Source organism: Acomys minous (assembly GCF_964271855.1).
Source record: "Acomys minous genome assembly, chromosome: 3".
Taxonomy (NCBI): domain Eukaryota; kingdom Metazoa; phylum Chordata; class Mammalia; order Rodentia; family Muridae; genus Acomys; species Acomys minous.
Genome location: NC_140485.1, coordinates 48,968,893 through 48,984,815, shown reverse-complemented (window position 1 = coordinate 48,984,815; position 15,923 = coordinate 48,968,893).

The window sequence follows — 15,923 nt, the reverse complement described above, 5'->3', positions numbered from 1 at the left end:
TCTACTGGGGCTGTGGAGATGGCTCAGTGAATAAGGACATTTACTGCTTTTGCAGATAACATGGGTCTTGTTTCCAGTAGACACACAGGGTGGCTCAAAACTGCTGGAACCTCCAATCCAAGGAAGCTGAAGGTATTAAAGCACGCATATATGTGCAAACACTCCCGCATACACATAAAATAAAAACAAATAAAAATATAACCTTAAGCGTAGGCTCAATTACCTTAACAATAATACTTTATTATGTACTTAGTAAATGAGCACACCTCCCTTATAACCGGACTAGCCTAAATAAGAGGAAAGGGAGATTCAGGAAAATAAAAATGAAACCTGGGTAGCAGTTCCTAGGAACAATTCTCCTGACATAGTCAGCAGGATTTCAGCAGGCCAGCAAGTCCACTTAAAGTTGCTGCTGGAACCTGGAGCAAGTGGAACCGGAAGCCTCAGCAGGACTCCAAAGCCTTGACATTTTTCCTGGAACAGTTCTCTCTAGGAGGCATTGAAATGGAGTGATGAACAGCCAAACACCAAGTCCCAAGAAAAAGCTCCAAGCTTCTTGTTTACGGGCTCATAGACATATCTCCTCTGAATCTGTTCAAGGATGTTTTTCAGCTGGCAATAACCGTGACCCCCGTGAAATTGTTCGACGTCTAAGTGGAAAAATATCTTACTCTCCCACATCTAAGTGGTAAACATCCTGCTCTCTTCCCCATCCCACACTTGGAATCAAAACAAAAACAGTTTTATCCTCCCTACACTTAAGTATTTATACAAAAAATGAAATGTTGATTATGTATTTCCACCATGTAGTTTTAAATATCATAAAAGTTGATGTTTTTTTGCAAAAATTCAAATGCTCAGTTTTAAAAACAGATATGTGAATTGGTTAGTGGGTGTGTCTGTTTTCAGAGACACAAGGAAAACTTTAAATTTGCAGGCAAATGGATGGAACTAGAAATGATCATACTCAGTTAGGTAACCTAGGCCTAGAAAGACACACATGGTATATACTCCCATATAAGTGGATATTTGGCCAACATAGATGTCCAGTGAGAGACTCCACCCAGTGGGGGATCAGGATAGATACTAGAACTCAAAGAGGGACTCGAGGAGGAGAGCTGAGAGTTGACCGTTCATTTACTAAGACATCACTAATTCCCTATGCATTCTTGCTGTTGTTGTTGTTGTTTTTTTTTCCTTATTAGGCTGTTGAAATAATTTTTGAAAATAAATTTTTACTTTTTTGTTGTTTTTCTTCTGTGTTAAGCTGTACAATTATTAGAATATATATTTCTTTTTTTTGTGTGTGTACAAATAATACCAGAACTGAGACAGTGCTCAGCACATAGTGGGGATTGAACAAATGTTTATTGAAAAAGATGTGATTATTCATTCGTCATGCATCAGATTACATCTGAAATGTTATCCAATTATGTGTATCCTCCCATTCCTCCCTTCCTCCTGCTTTCATCCTATTCCCCTCCCCTAGGTCTATGATCAAGGGGGACCATCTCCCTCACTATATGGTCACAGGCTATCAAGTCTCTTCTTTGTAGCCTGCTTATTCTTTCTCTCATTGCTACCAGGCCTCCCCACCAAGGGGAAGTGGTCAAACATGGGGCACCAGATTTCATGTCAGAGTCAGTCCCCACTCTCCACACAACTGTGGAGAATGTCCTGTCTATTGGTTTGATCAGAGTAGGGGTTTGATGTTTACTGCTTGTATTTTCCTTGGTTTGTGCAATAGTTTGAGCTGAGTCCCCAGGCCCAGATCCACCCGTCATAATGTTCTTCTTGTAGGTTTCTAGGACCCTCTGGATCCTTCTATTTCCACATTCTCCTAAATTTCTCTTACTTAGAGTACCAGTAGGATGTCCTCACATCTATCCCAACCTCCTGGTAAGTGAAGACTTTCATGGGACACACCTTTTGGCCTCCTGTCCAGTTATAAGTGAGTATATGCCATGTTAATATTTCTGCTTCTGGGCTGACTCACTCAGTATGACAGCTAGAGCTGTATTTTACTTTCAATTAAATTCTTTAGATGAAAATAGAAAGATTACATTTACACCATGGAACACTGTTCAGCTATCAAAAACAAAGAAATCTTGAAATTCGCAGGCAACTAGACATAATCATCATGAGTGAGGTAACCCTGACTGAGAAATACACACATGCTCTATGCTATCTTATAAGTGGTTATTAGCTCAACATAGATTTCCTCTGAGAGACTACATCCAGCAGGGGATGTGGACAGACACTGGAACTCGCACCCAGACTCTGGGGTAAGAGCTGTTGAGTTGTATGTAGTGGTGTGGTGGTGGAGTGGGGGTGTTTTTTCAGGAGCTCCACAAAAGACTATCAAAGCTGATGTATCTAGCCCCAAGGTGGCCAGCACTGACAGAAACACCAACCAAGAACAGTGCAAACAGAGGGCCTGGATCCCTTGTTCAGGTGTGGCCAATGGACATCCTCTTCTCCACAAGGGGAAGGGGGAGGGGACTGGCTGGGTGGACATTTGCTTCTGACAAAATCTCTGATGCCCAGGATTTGATCACCCTTGTTGGAGGGGCCCTGTGGGAACACAAAGGAAGGGAATGCTGACTGTCTGGATGAGACCTGATAGGCTGTGGTCAGAGTGTGGGAGAGGAGGAACACAAAGGTCAGAGGTCTAGGGGAGGTGAATAGATCAGAGCGATGGTAGGTGGAAACAGTAAGATAAGAGCCAGGGGATTACAATCCAGATTTATGTGAATAAATTATAATAAAAAGTGAGAAAAATGGTCAAATATGAGGCACCAGAGTACGTGAGAAAGTCATATCCAACTCTCCACTCTACTGTGGAGAATGTTCTGACCGTTGGCTAGATCTGGGTAGGGGTTTAAAGTTTACAGCCTGTATTGTCCTTGGCTGGTGCCTTAGTTTGAGTGGGACCCCTGGGCCCAAATCTGCCTATCATAAGCACTCAGAGGAAGGACAGCAGGTTACCAAGAAGAGAATTGATACCCTATGAGCATATACAGGGGGAGGAAATCCCCCTCAGGAACTGTCATAGGGGAGGAGAGTAAGGGGAAAATGGGAGGGAGGGAAGAATGGGAGGAGACAAAGGATGGGAAAACCATTGAGATGTAACAAGAACAAATTAATAAAATAATATATATCTTGGAAAAAAAAAGTGAGAAAAAAGGGGGAAGGGAAGAAAGTAAACTGATTTTATTTTATGTTCCCTGGTTTGAATGTCTTCACTTCCTACTTAGGATGCTAATCACAATATATATTTGCAATATGTGAAGTACCATTTTATTTGATGAGAAAACCAAGAAATCTATCTCTTAGTGAAATCATGTGAAGAAAAATACTTTTTGCATCAGAGAACTGTTATTTTCTGAAAATTCTGAAAATGATATTTTCAGAGGTTTGCAGGTGAATTTCTCTCATATTTGAATTTCTTAAACAAATAAGCAACCAAAAAAGAAAGAAAGAAAGAAAGAAAGAAAGAAAGAAAGAAAGAAAGCAAATGCAAGCCATAAACTGAAGTTTCATTTCAGCATCTTAAACATAATTTCTAAGAACTCTCATCAATGGCTTCCTAGCTGGACTGTTTCTGTTTTTTACTTTTGTCACAGAAGCCTTCAACGTCTCTCATTCTTATGAATCTATAGTCATCCACACTAATGCAAAAGAATCTTCCTTACATGTAACAGTGATCATGGCAGACATTGTGGATATCACATGGTTTCCTGGACAGTGTGGACCAGAGACATGGCTTCTGGTGAGGGAATAGGACAGTACTTAATTATCATTACGGGAGGCCACTGGGAGTTTGACCATGCTCCAATGAGTATATGGACAACACATATTGGTCTGGTTTTTGGGGTGGAGGTGGCGAAGAGATACAAGGTAGAAGTGTAGACCTGGGAGAAATGATAGTATAATTCTGATGCATTGTCTGAAATGGCCAAGTAATAATAATAATAATAATAATAATAATAATAATAATAATAATAATAATAGTAGTAGTAGTAATAATAATAGTAATAATAATAATAAAGTTAAAATAAAAAGTAATGACTTACATGTGAGGAAAATCTATCTATCATCTATCTATCTATCTATCTATCTATCTATCTATCTATCTATCTATCCATTATCTATCTATCTATCTATCTATCTATATTTTTTTTCCTGGATACATCTTCTCTGGGGCTAAGTTTGTATACCTGAAGCAAGGTTTATATACAGGTACTTTACTTAGGGAAATAATATAAGGAGAAAAAATGAGGTTTTGGGTGGAGAAACAGGAGCTGAATAGAAGTGCACAATAATAGTATTCATATTACTAACTTTGTTGTACATAGGATTTTTTAAAATTTAAGACATATCTTGTACTTTACTCATTGGAGAAATAGAAACATACATTAGTTTTAATTCCACAACACCTTTTTGCTAAGAGATTTTCCTTAGGCAGATAGTTACTTTTCAGCAAATTATACTGAAAGAGCAAGAGGTGGAAACTGAGGGATGCCTCCCACAAGGCCAGACTATAGTTGCAGCTCTGTGAGACTGTGTAGAAAGGGGTACTTCAGACCTTCAGAGATACGGGTGACTCCAAAACATTCTGCAGTAGAGCATCAGGATCTGCTGCTATGGATGCAGGCTTGCTTCCTCTTAAAATGGATTATTTTCTTTTATAGGAGGCCATTTCCCAAAGTTCTTTTCTAAATGGGAGAGTCAGGATTCTTACCTGAAAGTGTGTTATTCATATTTACTTCTAAATTGTCAACATAAAAACAAACTTTATAGAAGTCTGATAAGGAGAAGGGAATATATATTGAAGAGATTGTCAAAATATAATAATGATGATAGCAAGTTTTCCACATAAGGACCCAAAGAGATTTGACTAATTTAAGTAATGTTTTATGGGTGATTTTACAGTTATATTTAAAATTAAATGCTATAGGTGCTATGTTTTATTTTACTACACATAGAAAAGAAGGTTGCAAGTAGCCTTTATGTACAAATTGTAAATATATAATGTAAAACTTAAGGAGTTATTTGGATAAAGGGTAGCTGAATTAAATAGTAGTAGAAATCCAATATTTTACATTGTAAAACCAATAGCTTCTCTTAAAGCATCAGCATAGGCTTTTAGAATGTTATTGAGAACCAGAAGTAAAATGTTTTATTTAGAAATGATTAGTATTAAAAATATAGACAAATAAATATCAAGGTCATGTGATGTGACAGCTCAGCATTTTAGTACTTATCTACATAAATGAGGCCACGCCGTAACCATGTGAAGTTAGCTACATTATTTCCATTGAAAATAAAGGAATATTTAGATACAATTAGCCTGAATTACATACCCACCTCAAAGATAATAGTCTATTGAAGGAAGAATATTTTTGTTTTAAAAAACATTGCTGAGATATTTTAATACAGTAATCAAACATTGTGAATCATCTTGGAAACTCATGGTTTGATGTGGACATGTATTCTGATGGTACACCTTCAATAAAGTGAAGTTTTAAGTAATAATTCAGATTTTTTTCAATAAAGTAATTTAACCTTTCTTCACAGAGAAAGTTTATAAAAGTAAAACTGAGGTAGGCAGTGGTACCACAAGCCTTTAATTCAGTACTTGGAAGGCAGATGTAGGCACATCTCTGAGGTCAAGGAAACCTTGGTATACAGAATGATTTACAGGAGACCAAAAGTTACACAGAGAAACACTATCTCGAAAAATCAAAGCAAACCAACCAACCAAACAGAAAACTTCATCTAACCACTGGATTCACTGATGTAGTAAACTGCATGAATTATATAGAATCTAGTGTACCAAATGTAGACTGTAGTATAGGATAATATAAATGTCAATTTTGAAAAAAAATTATCCTAAACAGTAATAAGTATGCTGAAAAAGTGGTGTTTATAAAGGAACATGAACTGTTCAACAAATTTACCATTACTATATGAAAATAGTATTGTCCTACCTTAACATGACTCAACATCTAATATGGTTACTTTATTATTTATAGCTTTAAATATAATAAATTTTAAAACATTTTTAGTACAAGGTTATGCACACATGTATCCATGCATGAATACATATACATGTGTTATACATATTACATATATAATGGAATATATGTATAAGAAATATGTATTTCCATGGCAAATGACATCAAGGAGAGAATAAAATTGAAAGTTTAGCAAGAGAGTGTATATATGCTCATGGAATTCTCTGTAATTTAAAAACTATAATCATTTTAGTGATTATATTAAATGTATACATCTTAAAATCTAACCATCAAACATTCTGTCTAAATGATAAAATGACTTGAATTTTATATTTCACCAAAAGAAGATTCAAATTAGAAAAAAAATCATGAATCAGTTATTCTTATCTGTCATGAGATGAGATTAAACTACTTCAAGTATTGAATAAATTGTCAGAATTGGATACTTATCAGTGCTTGAATTTAAATTATGAAAATATAGCTTCTATGGATTCTACTTGGTGAACTAATATGGACATTAGTGGAATTGCTTTAAAATATTTTCTTCTCAGTCTTATCGCTACATCTCTTTAATCTGGTTCTCTACTACAAGACTCGTTCATTCATTCATTCATTCATTCATCCATTCATTCATGTATTTATGTATTTTGGTGTTATGAGATAGAGTTTCTCTGTGTAGCCTTGGCTATTCTGGTCTCTCCTGTTGACCAGAATGGCCTTGGACTAATAAAGATAAACCTGCCTCTGCCTCCCCCAGTGCTCAGAGTACAGTCATCATGCCTGGTTTATGTGCATTATTAAAATAAACTTCATCAGCTAAGAAGGTGTTTATTATTCCATATAATGGACATGAGAAGGAGTAAAATTAATTACCTGAGTATACAGAGGGTGCAGGTTAGCAGCTTCCAAATGACATGTTGACAGAGACAGTTTGCCACCTGAACAGTCATCCAAAACTCTCTATAACATTGGAGAATCATCTTCAGCCCTCTGGCCCAATATATCTCAGAGGCATATATGTTGACACAGGAGCTATTGAGGGCTTGCCTACCCTGTCTTGGCAAAGTTTGACCGTCGACTCTGCCTGCATCCACACTTGCCCATTTTTTGGCAGGATTCTGTCTGTGGTAGAAATGAGGATGTTTTTCCCAGTAGCTTGTTTGCCACATTGGAAGTCATTTCCATACAATGTTCTTTGATGCCCATCATCCTCTTTGAGGTAGGCTGGGTGTTGCCAGGATTTAACCTGTCTCATTGTCAGTGAATCTTTAAAGTAATGAAAACATTTTAAATGCCGAATTCTGTTTGTCTCTGAGGTTTTTGATGACCTTGCCCAACTATTTTATCTCATCATTCTATACAGTCATATCTATCTGTTGTGCCTAAGATATATATATTCTTGTGATAAATAGACTAGTAATTTGTGGGACCTGTGCCAAATTCTGCCAAATCAGAAATCCTGTACTTAGGCTGTATGCTGTGACCTTCGAGTTGCTGACCTTTACCTCATCACGAGGTCTTGTGTTCTAGGCCATCCTTGAACTATTTACCTTTAAAAGAAGTAGAGAAGTCTCAACTTGGAACCACCCAGAGGATCTAGGAAGTTCTTACAAGGAAATACTCAGAGAACTAGGAAGTTCTACAGGGAGCGACTTAGGCTATTGCATTCTTGCCCGGGGCCTAGGGTGAGTGAGATAAGAATAGATCCTATTGACCTTGCCCTATATATGTTCCTGCCAGCCGGCAATAAAGTGAATCTTGATCAGAAATGTTCTGACTTGATTCGTTATTTCTCACATCTCTGTATCCTATTTTCAATCCTCACTCCCTCTTTCAGGTGAACCCTGATTTGATTTTTCCCGTGGGCTGGGACCCGACAGTAATTGATACAACTATGATTTGACCAACTAACAATTAATTTGTTTAACTTGTTTATCCTTGTCAGCCTGCAATAGCACTTTCAAAATATTACAAGTAATCATTGTATTATAATTGAGTTATATGGGTACAAATTTACAAATTCTATACCAGTGTATGTAAATTTCAACTTATTTTGTATTTATATACAAAATTCTATATAATTGAATTAAAAATAATCATGTGAGTGACAATTAATGCATTAAGTTGAGGAGTAGATTCACTAATCTACTTTTTGTTCTTTCTTCCCTGGATATTTCTATATTCCCCCTCTTTCTTTTCAACCCCTATCTTCAAACCTAAGGATGGAAGATAAAGGAAAAGAGAGGCATCCTTGAATCCAACTTGTTTTATCTCTAAATAAGACCAATAATAACTTATAACCAAATCCCCCACCCAAAAAAAAGCCCTCTATAGCTTAAGAAAGGAAACAAAGACATACCTGATCCCCCTTAAAGGTAATGGGACATTATTCTCTGGTTTTTTTTTTCCTTTTTTTATTAATTTATTCTTGTTACATCTCAATGGTTATCCTATCCCTTGCATCCTCCCATTCTTCCCTCCCTCCCTTTTTCCCCTTATTCCCCTCCCCTATGACTGTTCGTGAGGGGGATTATCTCCCCCTGTATATGCTCATAGGATATCAAGTCTCTTCTTGGTAACCTGCTGTCCTTCCTCTGAGTGCCACCAGGTCTCCCCCTCCAGGGGACATGGTCAAAGGTGAGGCACCAGAGTATGTGAGAAAGTCATATCCCACTCTCCACTCTACTGTGGAGAATGTTCTGACCATTGGCTAGATCTGGGTAGGGGTTTAAAGTTTTATGGCCTGTATTGTCCTTGGCTGGTGCCTTAGTTTGAGTGGGACCCCTGATTAGGGACAAGTAATACCATAATAGGAGCCCAAATAAAATTGGGGAAAGGATTAAACAAGCTAGGAATAGCATTTGTTGTCCAGTGTCTAAATGTTGAGAAATTTCAGGTTCAATTAGAGTCCTGTGTGGGACAATGTGAAAAGCTAGACCAATTGGGATTGGAAGGTTTCTTTAGATAACCTGGGAGCTGTCTTGTTCTGATGAAGAACAGTAACTGAAGCACTTTGTGCTAGAACATGAAGGATACAGGATGTCAGTGGGCAGCATGCTGAGAGGAATGCATCCTGTCAGGTCTGATCCAGTGTCAGTGTCTGGTTCTTTTGTTCTGAAAACATATAATTTCCCACAAGCATTATAAAGTCCTAAAATTATAAATGTGTAAGGTATGTATGTGTGATGCAGAGAGCAATTAAGGCTGGTATTCTTCTCTTTGTATGAACAGAAAAAAAGACATTTGTAAATCTTCATTCATTCCATAGGAAGAACGGTATCTAATAATAATTCACTCATGGGGGTTCTGTAGCCAACAACGTCTATGCCTAGACATTCATGTCTCAGACAGTCTCAGACCTAGTCCCATGTAGTGGGATTAGCAATATAAGTTATCTGCTTGTTCTGCAGTTTAAATGCTTCACATCCTGATTATACGCCCCTCCTTCATTCCCTCTATATTCCCCCTGTCTTCCTCCCTCTTCTAGTCCTCAGAAACGGAAAACCTCCTCCTCTAACATCTGATCTCATTCTATCAAGTTTCATCTGTACTACCTGTAACATCTCCCTCTGCAGCTTGAGAAGGCTGCCCTACTAGGAGGAAGTGATGAATGTTCTTTGGGCAGAGTCCGTGTCTGACTTAATCCCTACTTTCCACATGTGAGATCCACAAGGAGACTGTGCTACTACATCTGAGCAGAGGGTCTAGGTCCACATCATTTATGGTTCTTGGCTGACGTATCAGTCATTGTAGTGTAGTTATCCTGTAATATGAGGCTAATATCCTCTTATGAGTGAGCATATACCATGTGTCTTTCTGGGTCTGTGTTACCTCACTCAGGGTGATCCTTTCTAGTTCCATTCTTTTGCCTGCAATTCTAAAGTTTTTCTTGTTTTTAATAGATGAGTAATATTCCATTGTGTAAATGTGCCACCTTTTCTTTATCCATTTTTTGTTTTAAGGACATCTAGGTTCTTTCCAGATTCTGCCTATTCTGAATAAAGCTGCTATGGACATAGTTGGAAATGTCCTTAGTAAATGGTGGAGCATAATTTGAGAATATTCTGAGAAGTGGAATGGCTAGGTCTTGTGGTAGAATTATTCCCAATCCTGAGAAAGCATCAGATTGATTTCTAAAATGGTTGTTCAAGTTTGTGCTCCCACCAGCAATGGAGTAGTGCTCCTCTTTCTCCACATCCTTGCCAGCATGTGATGTCAGGTGAGTTTTTTATCTTAGCCATTCAGAGAGGTGTAAGACTGAATCTCAGAGTCATTTTGAGTTGAATTTCCCTGATAACTAGGGAAGTTGAGCATTTCTTTAAGTATTTCTCAGACGTTCAATATTCCTCTGTTGAGAATTCTGTTTAGTTTTGTACAGCATTTTTAAATTAGGTTATTTGGTTTGGTGTTGTTTAATTTCTTGAGGTCTTTATATAGTTTAGATATTCACCCTTTGTCAGATGTAGGGCTAGTGAATATCTTTTCGTAGTCTGTAGCTGTCATTTTGTTCTACTGACATTTCCTTTGCCTTACAGAAACTTTTCAATTTCATAAGGTCTCATTTATTAATGGTTGATCTTAGGGCCTAAGCTGTTGATGTTCTGTCCAGGAAGTTGTCCCTTGTGCCAGTAAGTTCAAGGCTCTTCTCCACTTTTTCTTCTAACAGATTGACTGTCTCTGGTTTCATTTTGAGGTCTTTAATCAATTTGGAATTCAGTTTTGTGCAGGGTGATCCTTATGGATCTTTTTGCATTTTTCTACGTGTAGCCATGCAATTAGACCACCACATTTTGTTGAAGATGCTGGTTTTATTTTTTATTTTTTTTAATAATAACACATTTTTATTGAAAATTAAAAATAATTCCTATTACATCTCATTTCCTATTCCATCCCATGCATCCTCCCAACCCTCCCTCCCTCCCACTTTCACCCCAATCCCCCTTCCCTATGATGGTGGCTGTGGGGGACCTCCTCCCCCTGAATATGGTGCTAGGGTATCAAGTCTTTTCTTGGTAGTCCTCTATCCTTCTTCCGAGTGCCATTGGGCCTCCCTAACAAAGGGACATGGCCAAATATGGGGCACCAGAGATCCTGTGAAAGTCAGTCCCCAGTCTCCACTTAGCTGTGGAGAATGTTCTGTCCCTTGGCTAGATCTGGGTAGGGGTTTGATGATGACTGCCCATTTTGTCCATGGTTGGTGCCTTAGATCAAGCAGAATCCCTGGGCTCAGATCTAGCCATCATAATGTTCTTCTTGTAGGTTTCTAGGACCCTCTGGGTCCCCCTACTTGCCTATCCTCTATATTTTCCTCATCTAGAGTCTCAATAGGATGTCCTCACCTCTATCCCCGTTTCCTGGTAGGTGCAGACTTTCATGGGACCTGTCCCTTGGACTAGTGTCCGGTAATAAGTGAGTATATACCATTTGACTCTTTCTGCTTCTGGGTTAGCTCACTCATTATGATCATTTCTAGTTCAATCCATTTGTCCACAAATTTTGGAAAATCCTTGTTTTTAATAGCTGAGTAGTATTCCATAGTGTATATGTACCACAGTTTCTTTATCCATTCTTCTACTGAGGGGCACTTAGGCTGTTTCCATGTTCTGGCGATTATGAATAAGGCTGCTATGAACATGGTTGAGCAAATTTTCTTGTTGTGTGCTGGAGCATCTTCTGGGTATACTCCTAGGATTGGAATAGCTGGGTCTTGAGGAAGCCCTATTCCCATTTTTCTGAGATAGCACCAGATAGATTTCCAAAGTGTCTGTACTAGTTTGCATTCCCACCAGCAATGAAGGAGTGTTCCTCTCTCTCCACATCCTCGCCAGCATGTGTTGTCACTTGAATGTTTAATTTTAGCCATTCTGATGGGTGTAAGATGGAATCTCAGAATTGTTTTGATTTGCATTTCTCTGATGACTAGAGATGTTGAGCATTTCTTTAAGTGTTTCTCAGCCATTTGATATTCCTCTGTTGAGAATTCTCTGTTTAATTCTGAGCCCCATTTCTCAATTGGGTTATTTGGTTTGGTGGCATTTAATTTCTTGAGTTCTTTATAAAGTTTGGAAATTAGACCTTTGTCAGATGCAGGGTTGGTGAAGAGAAGATGCTGGTTTTATTGCATTGTATGGATTTGCTGTTTTAGAGCTGAGTCCCGGCACTGGACAAAATCCGGTACTTTTGATGTTTTGCTGTTTCATAAGATTAAGACGATTTCATGCTTTGCCAGATGAATTCATTGATGGAGACTTTAAATTGAATTGTGTAATCCAGTAATCAAATCTGTAAAAACATATCATTGCATATCATACATGTATATGCATATTTCTCCACATAATGCTAGGATAATATTTATTCTTTTGATATAATATCACAATTTTTCCTTATATATCGTTGGAACAATTTTAGTACTTTATGCATATGTAATCTTAATTATCAAGAACTAGGAAATATATTAAGCTACTCAATCTTTAAATCTTCATAACCATTTAATGATTATGATTTTATCAATGTTCTAGATAAGTAATTGAGACAAAAGAAAAACTAACTTGAAGGAAATTATACTGTTCCTTCCAGGAAAAACTGTTATGCTCCTAAATGCAGTAAATTTAGTTACCTATGACGTGTTTTGACTACTCCAACAATACTTTTAAAAGATTTACTTTACTCTGGTGAGTCCAAACTATATACTTTCTATTTCTAGAGAACTAACTTCAGGTTTTTTTTTTTTCTGTAGCAGGAAAAGGTCTCTTGCCTGACTGAAGCTCAATGTACCCAACAAATTCATAAGCAAACTTTAAAGTTACTCTCCTAATTTTATGTACTCTATCCACACTTACAGATGTCTGCTGTTCCCGACATTCTTGCACATTTCTAGGACAATCTAGTTCACATCATGTGGTTCTTTGTCTTTCTCTCTGCCTATCTTATGTTTCAGCTTTTTCTGGTCTTCTAAATTTATTACCACTATCCATCTGTTTTACATTCCTATATTTTACCCATCACTTCATTTGTCTTTATATAACATGTTTCTTAAAAATTCACTTGAATTTTTTGGTAGGAGAATTTTTGAAGACTCTGAAGAGGGATATATTTATTTTATCTTTTGTATGAACAACCTACATTTTAATCAAAACAATGCAACTTATTTGACATCCCATTTTTGTAGTTCTGTAAGTTTAAAGTTGAGGAATACATATTAGAATAAGCATAAACCTTTATATATTAATTTTTTATACAGTCCCTCCCTCCCTCCTTTTCTCTCTCTCTGTCTGTCTCTCTGTCTGTGTCTGTCTGTCTGTCTGTCTCTGTCTCTGTCTCTTTCTCTGTCTCTCTCTCTCTCTGTGTTTGTGTGTGTATGTATTTGTGTGTGTGTATGTGTGTGTGTGTGTGTGTGTGTGTGTGTGTGTGTGTGTGTGTTCTATTTATACAAGTGTCATAGCACAGGTATAGAAGTCAAGGGGTAACTTTTCTCTTTCTGTAATGTGGGTCTTTGGAATGGAACTCAAGTAATTGGCTATAAATTGTTTTATACATTTAATTATAATGTGAGCCTGTATGTTCCTTTTGTACTAACCCACATTTTTAAATTACAATTGTTTGAGTGCATAATATATAATCAAGATCTTAGTGATGAGGACTGGAAACCAAAGTGAATCTCCTTCATTACATGGCATTTTGTTGCACTATGCATATATGTATTTAAAAATATATATACATCTGATTAATAACTCTTTAATTCTTTTCAGTTCAGAAAGAAGCTCCTGGAGGAAGAACACTGATATATAATGCATTGGCCTTTTTAGTGTTCCCTTATATTTAGTCTCATACAGCCTAAAGAATATAAAAAACAGGTCAGTGTGAAAAACATGTAAGTTGTTATAATGAGAAAAATATCAGAAAATGGAACTGCTTGTAATAGTAGTTATTAGCCTTTATTTCAGATAAAAATCAACTTGTATTAGTTTAATAGTCTGAATTCACATTATGTCTGTAATAATGATTAAATTTGAGCCTGTGGGGATGAGACCCAAGGAATAGAAAAGCTTACTCAGTCACAAGTAGTTGCTCTCCATATGTACCCCTGAGCATTGGTAGAGTAGCTGATTGTGGGCTCTTTCTGAACACCTCTGACCCTCTGCTATGAGACTAACTCCATATTGAGAGCCAAACTGACAGAAACTGTGACTGTTTTCAACAACTTTTCCTGTTTTTTCTCCTCAGAGTTTACTCATATCAAGTGATGTAAGCGTCTGAGAAGGTAACTTTCAGGAATTTCTTAAACTCTTTCTATAGACTTGTAAGAAAAAAAGATAAAGATTTTTTTTTATACAATTAAATCCCTCAGCTCTTGCAGGAACCCTTATTCCAGGTGACTTGCATGGATAATTATTATAATCTAGTTCTTCCAGCTGTTGTGAGAATTGGAAGAGAAGCAAAGGGAAGTGTATTCAATCCAGTGAGACTTTGCGATGAAGTTACCTCTCTTTCCAAAAAACACCTTATTTAAATTTCTTCATTCTGCTTTTCTGGGTCTATTGGTGACAATGGCAGCATAAATCTTCAGTTGAGATTGCACATCTCCCATGATGATGAGTTCTTCACCCTCCCCCAACTTGATCCCCTCTTCCTGTTTCCTTCCATTCCTCATGGACCTTTAAAATCTATTCTATTTTCCCATGAATTGAGATCCATGTGTTTCTCCATACCTCTTCACCTAGCCTTTCTGTCTGATGGGCTGCATGCAGTTGAGTTGTTGACCAAGGGGTGAGGTCTGATGGAAAACATTCAACAGTCCAGGATGTTGCTTAGGCAATGGGTTGCTCTCAGCAAACTGACAACAGGGATCCACTGCTGAGTACAATACCCATACAACTAATTGCACATAGAGAGAGTGAGCTAGTTTCTACATAGAAACTTCAATCTTACAATCTATTATCTTTGGTCCAAGAAGGTATTCTGCAGGCTATTGAAAAAGACATGTGGACACCAATTGTCTTTGCTAGGATTTCAATTTCTGTAAAAAGATATCATGACCAAAGCAACTCTTATAAAGAAAGACATGTGGTTGGGTCTTCCTTAGGGTTTCAGAGGTTTAGTCTATTATCATACTGATGGGACACATAGTGACATGCAGGCAGACATGGTGCTGGAGAAGCAGTTAAGAGTTCTATATCTTGATTCACAGACAGCAAACATAAAAGTGACACTATACCTAGCTTGAGAGTCTCAAATATCAAAGCCTGTAGATTGCTCCTCTTTTTCAGGCAAAGGCAGAGAATGGAATGATGTAATAGAGGCATGATTGGGAATGCCTGCCTAAGATACTGGAAACAAAATAGAGCACTTATGTTCCTGAAGCTTTGCTAGCTACTCTTTTGCATTGTTTAATAGGAAAGCTCTTTCCATTATGAAACAAGGTATATTGAAATTGTTAAAGAAAAACAAATAGACAAAACAATATTGAAGTACATGCTAATGATCAAAATTATATGGCTTTTCTTTGGACTAGGGAATATGCTTTTCAGTCTCCCATATGGGTAAGATGGAGAAGCAATGTGTGAAAAATTTAGCATGATATCCACAAACTTTAAGAAAGTGTGCTGAACAGAATACATCTGACTAAAATCTAAAACAAAAACAAACAAACAATAAAACAATAAATAAACTGCCTCAATTTAGAAACTATATTGTTGATCCACAAGCAACTTAGAGTTATAACAGAAGAAATGACAAAGTAAAACACACTTATTAAAGACCGATAATAAAATATTGAGAGAAGTGCAGATGAAGGAAGAACATGTCTACTTGTTTTATATTAATGTTGACTTTGAGTAAAATATTTAGCAAATTTTGAAAGTGTCTTGATCTTAGAAACAAAAGTAAAATGACAATAGAAAACCA